The sequence below is a fragment of the Puma concolor genome, chromosome F2 (assembly GCF_028749965.1).
Source record: "Puma concolor isolate L17-30 chromosome F2, mPumCon1.1.hap2, whole genome shotgun sequence".
Classification (NCBI taxonomy): Eukaryota; Metazoa; Chordata; class Mammalia; order Carnivora; family Felidae; genus Puma; species Puma concolor.
In genome coordinates, this window is record NC_141684.1 from 69,565,334 (window position 1) to 69,578,390 (window position 13,057).

General features: G+C 38.2%; 1 long non-coding RNA gene across 1 annotated transcript; it reads right to left on the bottom strand.

Moving 5' to 3' along the window:
* Positions 1-6,900: 6,900 nt before the first annotated feature.
* LOC147572089 (uncharacterized) lies at positions 6,901-12,582 on the bottom strand. The gene is made up of 2 exons (XR_015246718.1): positions 12,358-12,582; positions 6,901-11,524 (listed from the first exon to the last, which is right to left on the bottom strand). It is a non-coding gene; the product is annotated as an uncharacterized LOC147572089 (long non-coding RNA).
* Between the last annotated feature and the right edge of the window lie 475 nt (positions 12,583-13,057).

Genomic DNA, 13,057 nt, shown 5'->3' on the forward strand with positions numbered 1-13,057 from the left:
CGCCTCAGGAGTCTCCCCATAGATGCGGAAAGTGCAGGTCTCTTCACCCCACTCAATGGCCGTCACCCCAGGTACTTTTCAGGCCTGCTGGATGTTGGCACCGTGAGTCCCCATCACCAGTCCCATTACGTCCTCTCGCACCGTGAACTGGAAGGCTGCCACCAGCTGCTTACTTGTCTCCAGGTGTTTGGTAGCTTCTTTGTTGCAGGACATGAGTAGCAGTTAAGTCCGCAGGCTTAGAAAATGCATGTCACCCAGCAGGGACGACGGCTTCACCGGGGCCTCTGTGGTTGAGAGAATGAAGAGCGCACTATTTGTGATGTTGAGAAAGATGCAGTTCCATCCCAGTGCTGTCTTGAACTCTTTATGGACGTTTTCATTTGAGCAGGCCTCTCTGAGATCCTCAGGCACGGCCATGGCCACCTTGAAGAAGCTGCCTTTGGTTGCAAGAGGATTGGGATTGACTGGCCGGAGCCGCTCCAGGGTGACAATCTCATTGTAAGTGGCACCACAGGCAGCATATTCGATGACATAGAAATCTCCCTTCATCATCCTCACCCTGGCCAGCCACCAGCCCCAAGGTTCCTGCTCCTTGGGTGGAGAATAAACCTCAACCTCATCCACTTCTGTGATCTCTTTATTATAGTCAGTTGGAGGCAGTAGCCAGACATCCCCAAAGGGAATCTGTCTCTCACTCTGCCAGTTTTCAAAGAAGATGGTGACAGAAGCTTCGTGGACATCGTTCACAAAGCCCTTGTAGAAGGCCCCGTTGGACCGCGCACATTGACGGGCAGTCCCGGCTCCATGTTCCCCCCCGGAGGCCAGTCCACCCATGGGGCACCCCGTCTCTTCCAACTGCCCCGGCTTCGGTTGCAGCAGTGGTCTAAGTCCAGGCCAGGGCCTGGCCCCGGGCATCTCCGGGGTGGGGTGGGGGAGCAGGAGCCAGAGGGGGAGCCGCGGGGTCAGGAGCCAGGCAGGCACCACGGCAGCCTTGCCACATCCAACCAGCAGGGGGCGGGGGCCAGTCTGCTCACCTTCCACCACCACAACCTTGGTCTCCCCCACTGTGAGGGAAAAAGCTGCCCTTGCCGCGGCCTTCATCACCTCAGTTACTGCTGAATATATATCTCTGAATATATATCTGAATATATATCTGAATATATGAGTATATATATGAATATATAGGAATATATATGAACATTTATGAGTATATATGTGAACATAAATATGAATATATATGAAAATATATACATGAATATATATACATGAATATATATGTGTATATATATACATGAATACATACACATGAATATAACACATGAATATATACACATGAATATACATATGAATATATATATGAATATATATACATAAATATATATACATAAATATATATATGAATACATATGAACATATATATGAATATATATGAATAATACATGAATAATATATAAATCTATATATGAATCTATATATGAATGTGTATATATGAATATATATATGAATACACATATTCATATATATATGAATATATGAATAAACATATATAAATATATATGTATATATATGAAAATATATATGTATATATGTAGGAGTATATATATGAATATATATATAAAAATATGTAGGGGTGTATATATGAATATATATGAATTATATGAAAATATGAATATATATGTGAATATATATGAATACATATGGATATATATGAATATATATGTATATATATAAATACATATGAACACATATATTCATATATATGCATATATATATGAATATATAAGTGTATATATGTTCATGTATATGCATATATATGAATATATGTATATATGAATATATATATGAATATATATGTGAATATATATGAATATATATGTGAATATATATGTATATATATGAATACATATATGAATATATATGTATATATATGAATATATATGAATATATGTATATATGAATACATATATGAGAATATATATATATGAATGTATATGAGTGTAAAATGAAAAAGACATGTAAAAGACATGAATATATATATATATGAGTATATATATAGTAAGATGAATATATATACTAAGAAAAAGGTAACAGATGTTAATAAGTAGAGCCAAGATTTGAATCCAGCCATTCAATTCTGGGTTCGGTTTTCTTTCCGCTCCTTATAGTCATATCTCTGTATCTATACACACTATTTATGTATCTTCAAAACCAAGGAAAGCGGGTGTTTTTAGACAAGAGGAGGTCGAATGCCAATGATAGCTCTCTGCATCTGGAAACACCAAAAGGGGCTAAGGATTTCAGCCCTGGTGATGGGGAATAGGGAAGACAGCTGCTCATAAACAATGGAGCTCCAAAGAAGAGGTCTATTTTATGTGAGAGTTGGCCCTCTCTCGGTGTAAACTGATTCTAATATTGTAAAAGTCATTTCATTTTCAACTCCTTTATTGAGATATAATTTTAATATCATATAATTCACACATTTAAAATGTACATTTCAATGGTTTTAGTATATTCATAGATATGTGCAAACATCACCACAGCCAATTTTGGAACACTTCCATCCTCTCCAAAGAAATGCTATAACAATACCTGTCTATCCTCCAACCCCTCCAGCCCTAAGCAAACACTAATCTACTTTGTATCTCTATAGAGATGGTTATTCTGGACATTTCATTTAAATGGAATCATAAGATGTAGCCTTTTGTGACTGCCTTCTTTCACTTAGCACAATAGTTTCAAGGCTCATCCATGCTGTGGAAGACATCAGGTAGCCCTTCTTTTTTTATGACTGAATAATATTCCAATGCATGGATATACTACATTTTGTTTATTTGTTCATTAGTTGATGGACATCTGGATTGTTTCCATCTTTAGGCTACTACTGAATAAGGTTGCCATAAACATTTGTGTACAAGTTTTTGTGCAGACAGATATTTCTTTTTCTCTTAGGAATATACCTGGGAGTAGAATTTCTAGGTCATATGATAACTCTTTATTAACCCTTTTATGAATTGCCAGAATGTCTCCCAAAGTGTTTGCATCATTTTAAATTTCTATAAACAACATATGCAGGTTCTGATTTCTACACATCCTCACCAACACTTGTTACCTGACATTTTTTTTTTTAAGTTTAACCATCTTGGTGGGTGTGAAGTGATATCTCATTGCCATTTTGACTTGTAATTCCCTTATTACTAATGCTGTCAAGCATCTCTTTATGTGTTTATTGGCCATTTTTGTCCCTTCTTTGGAGAAATATCTAGTCAAGTCCTTCGCCCACTATTAATTGGGCTATTTTTTTTTTACCGAGTTGTAGAGTTGTTTATCTATTCTACATACAAGTCTAGTATTAGATGTATGATTTGCAAATATTTTCTCCCATTTTTTGGATTGCCTTTGCATTTTGTTGATAGTGTCCTTTGAAGCACAAATTTTTTTCACTTGGGTGTTGTCCAATTTATCTTTTTGTTTTCTGTTGTTGTTCATGGTCTTAGTGTCATATCTAGGAGTTCATCAACAAATCCAAAGTCATGCATATTCTAAGATTTTTATAGTTTTGGCTCTTACATTTGACTTTTTGATCTATTGTGAATTAATTTTTGTATATGGTGTGAGGTAAGGGTCCAATTTCATTCTTTCTCATGCGGCTATCCATTTGTTCAAAAAATTATTTTTGGTCACTCAATGGTTTTCGTGTCTTTGTTGAAAATCAGTTGACCATGGACACATGGGTTATTTCTGTACTCTCTCAACTCTTCCATTGATTTATGTGTCTGGCCTCGTAACAGCACTATCTTGATTAATGTTGCTTTGTAGTCAAGTTTTGAAATCAGAAAGTGAGAGTCCTTTAATTGTACTCATTTTCAAGATTGTTATAGCTGCTTTGAATGTCTTATAGTTCTACATACATTTTAGAATCAGCTTGCCAATTTCTACAAAGAAGCCAGTTGGGATTCTAACAGAGATTGCACTGTATCTATAAATCAATTTAGGGAGCATTGCCATCTTAACAATATTAAATTTTCTGATCCACAAGCCGCCTCTAATACTGTAAAAGACATTTCTTACTATTGCTTTGTTTGCCTTTGTTCAGTGTATTTTCACTTCATTGGTCATGTGTAAAGGGGCATATACGAGGGAAATAGAGAATCAAAGTACATTGGTATGGACAAGGAACCATAATTAAGGAATAGAACATGGTTCCTGTGAATATATCCAGGTAGAACAGTTCCCTGCAAGGTCAATCTTTTGTGTTTAAGGGGAAATCTTAGAGGCATTCCATCCCAGAGCCTCATTTGGGGTCATCTCTTTCTTCCACATGCTGCAGCCCCTGGGCTCCCTTCCTTTTTATTGCTGTGGCTGCCATGGCAACAGTTCATATGGGCTGAAAAAGAAAAGATGAGGCCTCTCTGGAGCCATCATTAGTGCTACTCTGGCCAGCAGGGGGTGCCAGGAAGAGCAGCCACTCCCACCTTCTATTTGTAACTATCCACACCCACCCCCAAGGAGGCTGAGGAACCGGGACTAACTGAAAGGTGGCGCGTATACTTAAAGAGATCGTGAACTCACAGGAGAGGTTTTTAAGAGTTTGGGAGGATTTCACTAAGAATTCGTGTCAGAACAAAATTAATGAGTGATTACCTAGATAGGGAAATTGAAACTTTCTAATTCTCACTGCACAATATGATCTTTCCAGAAATCAGAGATCTTCTTATTTTTATTTACTGATTTTTGCCACACAGGTTTAATCTTTACCTTTCCTGCTCTTGAAAGATTCACACACGTTAGCTTCTCTTCTCTTTATGCACAGTGCACTGAACATCCTAGGGAACCAATAAATGTTTATTAAGTTGAATTCAAATGCCTGGTCTCTAGACGCTGAAGCAAATTCTATTTCCAGTTAGCATATAGCAGTGGGTCACCCACCAACGCTTTCCTAGCACCGTAGTATGAATTTCAAGGGAACACGGAGTTGTTATTTTACAATTCCATTTCATGTATGCACCAGAATATTTTAGCTCACACACATGGGCAGGCGAGCAGCTATTAAATTAAAACATGCTGCCAAATACACTTTAAAAGAACTGTGGAGAACAAGGTAATGGCCTCCTCTCACCTTCCCAGAATAGCATCGTGTGGATAGTCACGGATTTATATTTCTGGATTTGTATTACGTAGAATAATTTGCAAGTCTCTGGCTTGTGAGCTTGAAATCTCCAGATCTTTGATGCCTATGACCAGCAGTTTTTACCTTTGCAAATCCTTTGGTATGCGACCAATGCTGCATGATACACATAGTTGACTAAATATTTATCAAATATTCATACAGTTACTCAGCGGATTAATTATTGAACAAGCTTCCACTGAACTATCTTTCTTTTTGCTACAGCTAATTCTCTGTTGCTCAGTTGACATATGTTCAGGGGAAGCAGGGAAATAGCCAACTCAGCAAGTTTTATTTCTTTCAAGGTTATGCATTTAAGTGTGGGAAAGCAAGACACACATGAAAGCCCACATCACTGATTTGGCTTGCTTAAAAGATTGTTTAAAGATATGCATGAACTTCCTAATGGGTTTGTTGTTTTTTTTTTTTTTCTTTTTCAACAAATTTAATTTTTAAAGTAATCTTTAATTACCTACTAACTGACACAGAAAGGGAATTCTTTAAGTAGGTAAAAATAATTATCAATTTCATGGTGACTTATTACAAAATATTGTCCTGTGCATTTTCATTTATTTTTCCACAGGAAACCCAACACAGCTTCTGTATTCCCATTTTACAGAGGAGACAGATGAGGTCCTGAGTCATCCATTGATTTTTCCAAATTCACACAGCTAATAAGTGGCCAAATAGGCACTGGAACTTGTGTTCTGTTTGATCCAGTGGATCATGGTTATGTATATCAAGGGGAAAAACTAGAAATAGTTGCCACTTTGATAAATAGGTCTTTAATTTACTTTAATGTTAGCAATCCTTTTCATCATTCTCTGTATTCAGAATTGGAATTATACTATGCACAATTCTTCTCTTGTTCTTGATAGGCTATAGCAGAAAGAATTACTGTTTCCTTAAACTAGAGATGAAAGAAGGGAGGCGAGAGCCCTGAGATCTTTGGCTGCTCACAGAGCAGCTGCACTAGAGCATCAGGAAAGGTAGAAACATGATGAGCAGGTCGTTGGTGATGAAGTGTTCACGTCATCTCTGCCAATCAGTCACCAAAACATTGGTAACGTTAGTGAGGATTATTGAAATAAGAAGGCAGGTGGGGAACCAACTTGGGTCACCAGCCAAGTATCGCTTAGTATTAAATAAGACTCTTTGTTGTATCTTTAACCTCGAATTTGCACTCCTTGGGAGAATTATCAATTCCTTTATGGAGTTTGATTTCCATTTTCAGTAAGATCTAGGTAATTTATCTCCTTCAGGGAAAAGTAGATCTCAAGCTACCATGTATCATGAATCTCAGTATTTCTATATTCAGATCCAATGTAGTATTCTCATTTCCACTCCTTTTAATTAGGTCATCAAGTTTTGTTCTTGTTTTTGTTTTTGTTTTCCATTTAACATTCTCAACAAAACACTATAGTGTACTTGTTAAGTGTTACATTTCTTGATTTGTCTCTGACATTATCCTAATCTACCCATTTTGGCAGTCTGCTTAAAATCCTAAAATTGGAATTTAAACAACATTCTTGACATCATAGAAAAAAATGTATTGAAATAAAACACTTGAACATGCTTTTAAATTATCTTTAGGTGAAGAAATGTTTAAAAGCAAACTATTTTCTATACATGTGATAATTCACATCTATTACAAATAAGTCAGGACTTCAAGGGTACTGACCAATCACTGATTTCTAATGTATTATTTCACATAAATAATAATACAAGTTACAGCATTATCAGCAGATGCATTCATGTTGTAAAACGCGGATGGTATATTTAATTAGTTGTAAGTAATACAAATGTTTGACATAAACTCTTCAGACTTCAGATGTGGAGATGTTTTGTGATAAGCTTTCAAATCCACTGGCATACGCCATTCTTTCATTCAAGACAAATATGTGGGCGAATCAGCAGGAGTCCATTCTGGCTTCCAGAGAGTGCCCTGGAGCTGTCCACAGGAAGGTGCTGGAAAAGGCAGCCGCAGATGGTCCAGGTACACAATTATTTCAGCCCGAAATGCAGGAGAATAATCACTCATGTTAGAGTATTGCTACAGTGTACATGACCTGGAAACCGCCTCATGAAGGTTGCAGGGCCACTTCCAATTTCCTTTGATAATTATTTTTAAAAAGATGATTTCTCCAAAGAATAAGGAGAAAATTCAAATAAGACAGGAATCATTTATGTAGTATCACAGATATACATGACATCCCTAAAAGGTACCTGGCTGAATTGCTAAATAACTGGTATTTTATCCAAGAATCTTTAAAGTTCTTTATGAAAGGATGCAAGTTCAGACTCCATGGATTTTCCTAGTATTTCCAACTCCATATTGGAAAATCAAACGTCATTTTAAAAATCAGTTATTTACCCCCAGTAGAATTGCCCTCCTAGTAAACTGAAAGGGAAGGGGACAAAAGGATTTGTAGTTTTAGCAATATACAAGGACTGACTTTCAGATCCATGGTAAAGGTCAGGTGTAATATTCAAAAACAAATTAAAAGGCAGCCATTCTATTGGACTCAGAAGATTCCAGCAAGCGTTGGGCACCCATGGGCATTGGTTCAAAATGTGTTTATTGTGATCACACCCCAGATGATGCTGCAAGCACTATTAAGGACCCTATTCACCACCATCCTTCTTGCATTATGTATGCAGTTATTGTTTTGCATTATGCACTATCTAAAATGATACAAAAACATTTTGCTGAAAAATAAACCACTGGTTTTATGCTTAACACCAGGATTACAAAATGTGATGTCATGAATTATTCATATCATTCGATTTAATGTAATCATTTTCTCCCTAGCGCTAAGCCTCTGTGAATGGTGCCCTATGCAGCCACTGTTTTGAAGAACTTAATACTAGGGGGAGAAACACCTGGCATTAACTGACAGTGAATTAGGCTCATTGTCACTTTGGAAAAAAAATTGCAATTTAATCTTTGATCTTCTGTACATCCTAATTCCAAGGAGCATTTATCAACACCACAAAATAAACCAAGCTTAGGAATTTATAGAAATATTGACCTCGGCATTTAGGCATAGACATATATAAAAGTACACACATACGTTTGGAATTTGAACTATAGAATGGCATTCATCTTTGTTTCTTTCAAAGCAATGATGGAGTATATTTTGAATGTGTTTACGCTAATATCAAATAGATTTTAATACACATTTATAATTTATTTAGATCAAATCTTTCAAAGAAGTACTGACCTTAGGACAAAGCATGTTGAGAAAAATAAATACATCGATGCAACTTAGCCTACAGATTAAAGTAATTTATCTTCAAGGCAGTCTTCCCCCACCCCCCAAAAAAAAACAAAAACAAGAGTAAACCAAGAGTACAGAGTGCTTCTGAATGCTTGAAACTCCATAGAGAAAGGACAGACATTGGCTTAAAACTGGTAGGAACAACTTTTGAAAATCAGAATCCCCTTCTGGTAGCTTATCTTTGACTTTTAATCCATGCTTTAATATGGTAAAGTTATTCCAAATGTTTCCATTACCCTTAAATTAGAAGATGCTTCATTCTGGGATTGAATATAGAATCGCGTTACAGTGAGAAGAGTAGAGATCCAACAAACCTGATTCCTAATTCCAGCCTCTTTTCCTGTCCAACTCCTGAGCTTCTATACGTGATAATATCACCGGCCCTACCACTCTCAGAATGGGGTAGGGACACCCAAATGACATAATATGAGGGAAAACACATGAGATGATTCACAGATATGAGGAGTTACTATTTAAAACCAAAAATGCCTATAATTTGTACATATTTGCAATCTACAGAAGTATTCAAGTGCACAAGTAAAGGTATTTTATAGGTATCAAAAATAAAGTAAGAAAGGTTTGTAACAAAGCAATTCATGTACTAAGAAAAAAGAATGCCATAGCAATTTAAGGACTAAATAGTACACAAATCTATATGGAATAACTTACCCATATAATTAGCAAAAGGAAGAAAAGTTTGTATGTAGTGTCAGGAAAGATCTCAATTACTATTCCAGAACAATTGTTATCTCTCACGGCACCTAGCATAGCATCTTGCACAGTTGGTACTCGGCCACTGTTGGCCTGATTGATAATGAAGACAGTCACCGTGGTCAATCCAACAGTAATTGAACGTCCGTTTTTTTATAAGGTCAGTGTAAAATCTGTCAACTGCTCCACTGTGATAACAAATGCCTGGAAAACTTAAAACTCAGCCTTTACCAAATAAGAACAAATCGGCAATGTTCACTACTGCCCCAAACAGCAATGGGGTGTTTCAGGGGTGCGGGGAGGTAGTAAGGGAGGCAGAACAGTGAATGGCAAACATTCCTTAAGCTAATGGCTTGTCTGAGTTGCTTCCACAATATAGTCTTTTTTCTACCTAATAGCCTAGGTAAAGAAAAAATTCCCCTTTCCCCTAAATACAAATTTTTAGGCATTTTGTCTATTAATCTTAGAAGCCTACTTCAACTAGTCTCATTAACACCGCGAACTGGGCCAGAAGAAACCATGTCACATTTTAAGAGCTGCCTTCCTTTCATTTCAAGAGCACCTTGACCTTCTCCGGGAGTCACATCATATACTCCTATCATGGTTCTCACTGCTCCCCGGGGCGGCTGCCTGGTCTCCCGAGAGCCCGTCTCGGCACAGGGTGGTCTTCAGTGACAGTCTGCACAGGAAGCCTCTGGGGTCGGATTTTCATTTGCTCACTCACACACTCACTCACAGTTTTGAAAAAAATTATCATGTATTCAAATCCAAAAAATGTTTGTGCTTAAAAAAAAAATCTGGAGAACTGAGAACCAAGCCAGTGCTTTAAGCCTCTCGGTGCAGCTACAGCCTAATTACTGCCTGCTGCGTGGCGCAGTTAAACACAATCAGTCAGAAAGCCTTAAAGATACAATATCCCTTTTCACAAACTGTCTGCTTGTCAATTCCAAGTCACCCCCCTGCTTTAAATCAACCAACCACAGAGCTGTTATGAACAGCAACTGATTTTCCATGCAGTGCTGCAAAACAAAATCACACCGTATCCTATTTTTAATGGCCACAGTTTTTCAACTGCATAACAAGAGTTAGCTGGCACTGCTGAGCTGAACAGTATCCAAAAAATGGGTTCAAGTAGAAATAGCATGGAACCCTTGAAGTGAACAAGTACAGACCCAATTACAAGTGCATTGTGATGCTCAGTACCAATTACATCCAAATAACAGTGGAGCAAATTTCCCCTTAATAGTTATACTGTAGACACCAACTTCTTTTATTTTTGTTCCTCCAGGATATAGCTTGATACTTAAAAAGTGGGGGGGGGGGGCGGGAGGCTGAATCATAAATATTGTTTTATTAGCATACAGTTTATTTATGCACAAAGGCTTTTCTATGGTGTCAGCTTCTAGGGACATGGTACCTCGGTCATCACAGAGAGATGTTCTTCTTTCCATAGAGTTCATGGTTTGTCAGAAATTTCACCTGGGAAAATCAGGTTTTCTTCCTTGTGTATTGCGCATTAGAAACCATCTTTCGTCAAACAATATCCTTTTTAATTATTTGAGCCTTAGGGATAGAAACAGGCAGTACCAGGGATTTTTTTTTTCTTTTTAAAGGAAACCTAGCCCCTTCTCCAAAGAGGCGGGTAAAATTAGGCATTCCATGAATTGAGGGAGCTGCCACTTGGGCCCCTGGGGGCTGACATATGACAGGTTCCTTAATAGCTAGAAGAAGAAAGAAAGAGAAATGGGAAAACAAATGAGCTGAATGGAAGTTGAAGAGATGGGAAAGAAGGTACATACAACAAATTGATCCCTAAAGCCCGGAGCCAAGATAAGGGAAAAGGAGAGGCAAGGGAGACCACATTAAACAAAGCAAACAACAAAATGTAGCTATAAAATATGTGTTGTGCTTTGTTGACTATCAGAGAGTCACAGAAACAAGGGCTCTTCAATGTTAGCCTGTTCTAACCTTGGACCACATACTATCCCAGCAGTCACCCTTGCTCTGCTGGAACATTCTGCCGCAGACGGGCAGCTTTCATTTGTTCCTTGGGTATTAACTTCACTTTCAATTGTTTCCAGGCCAGTATGGGCACTATAGTAGTAACAGAATGCCACATCTTTTCAAGGCTGGCCACTGAGGCTTGAGGAAACTAGCAAGAGAAATTAATGATGTCTCTAGGGCTTTATCAACATGCTTCAGAGGATGAGAGTACAATGTGAGCAAATGGATCTTTCTTTATTTGCCCCTTGATTCTACCCACTTTCTCTTTATCTGGAACCATGAGCTAGAGCACGTGGTCCAATATTTCCCGCCAGCTTGGTATCCTTTGCTGTTTCCTCTTTTCCAGTCCAGCGTGAGCTTCATCCTGAAACAAAAAATCAAGCAAACTATATTTTTTGTGGTGTCCAGTAATATTTAAGTTCCTTAAAAGTTTTCAGTTGGAATAAAAGATAAGCAAGAGACATGCCACAAATTATAAGTAAGTGCTAGGAAACTACCAAGCCATCTGACCCTCTCATTTTAGAGATGAGGAAACTGAGAACTCAGAGGAAGGTGATTCTAGAATACATTTATCGTCAGCAGGCAGGGAGTCAATAGCCACGACACCTGGCACTGATTCCGAGACTCGTGGTAGCAGTGGGAATGCTATTTATTGTACATAGTGACTCACAAATCTAGGTTATGTGAACTATAAAAAGCCTGACTCAGAGCTCCAGAGAGTAAGGAGCTAATACTACTGAAATATAGGACACAGATTGCAGTATTAGGATGCTTGTAGGATTATTTTTCAAGGCAGCATTATCCAAAGCAACACTGAATATAGTTATACACCCACTAATGAATATGTGTCAAATTTCATAACATAAACCAAGATAACATTTAATGACAATCAGCATATATACTTCACGGGCATTTTTGGCGAGAGGGAGGGGGCTGAGACAGGGGTGGCGGGGAGCCAGGTTCAGGGAAAGGAGGCTGGGCCATCAGAGGGAGCGGGCCTGGAGGAGGCCAGTGAAGGCAGGAGCACCTGAGGTCCCACGCCCACTGGCAACCTAGGACGAGGATCAGGTCTTTGTCAATCTCTGCCTACTGCCTCCTTTTACCCCAAGGGAATTGGAAGACTACCCGAAGAAAAAGAGTATCAACCTTTCCACTGCCCAACGCAGACATCACCCAAAAATGTTAAGTCAGGTTTACCTTCAGGATCTTTGAATGATTTCAGTCCTTCCTGCCTTGGCTCAGATTTCCCCAACCTCTGTCAATAGCTGACATTCCTTTAGCCACTGAGAACTAACATGACCTAAAATGCAAATGCTTGGCTGAGGTAATGGTTAATCAGTGAAGTAAAAAAATAGACCGATCCATCCAATGGAAAAGACTGATGTGTGATCTTTTCCCGTTTTGACTGAGGAGAGAATCTGCAAACAGAAGGAGGATACTGGCAACCTCAGGCGAAGGAAAGAAGAAATAAGTTTTAAAGAAGAGGGAGCTGAAGACACAGAAAGAAAACTTCAGCGACATCGCAACACACAGCGGGGGCGTGGAAAGAGGCTTAGCATCAAGTGTATTTTAATCTGCAGCTAAGAAAATGGAGTTTTATCCTCAAATGATTTAGGAAGATTTTTGCGGGGGTGTTTGGTAGATGTTATTGGGAGTTTTATTGTTTGTTGCTTCTGTTGTTTTTAACATCGCTTGCTTCCTATAAAGAAATTTTTCCCCCAGGGAATCTTATCCCTGTAACTATATTGACTTAATTCTGAACCACCAGTGCAATTAAAAGACGGTTCTAATTAATAGGCAATAGAATGGTTGTATGTAAAAGATTTAAGCAGTTTATGCTTGGTGCACTAAACGAATCCGAGCAAAGTCACAAAAGGCATCAGAGCCCCATTAGAAT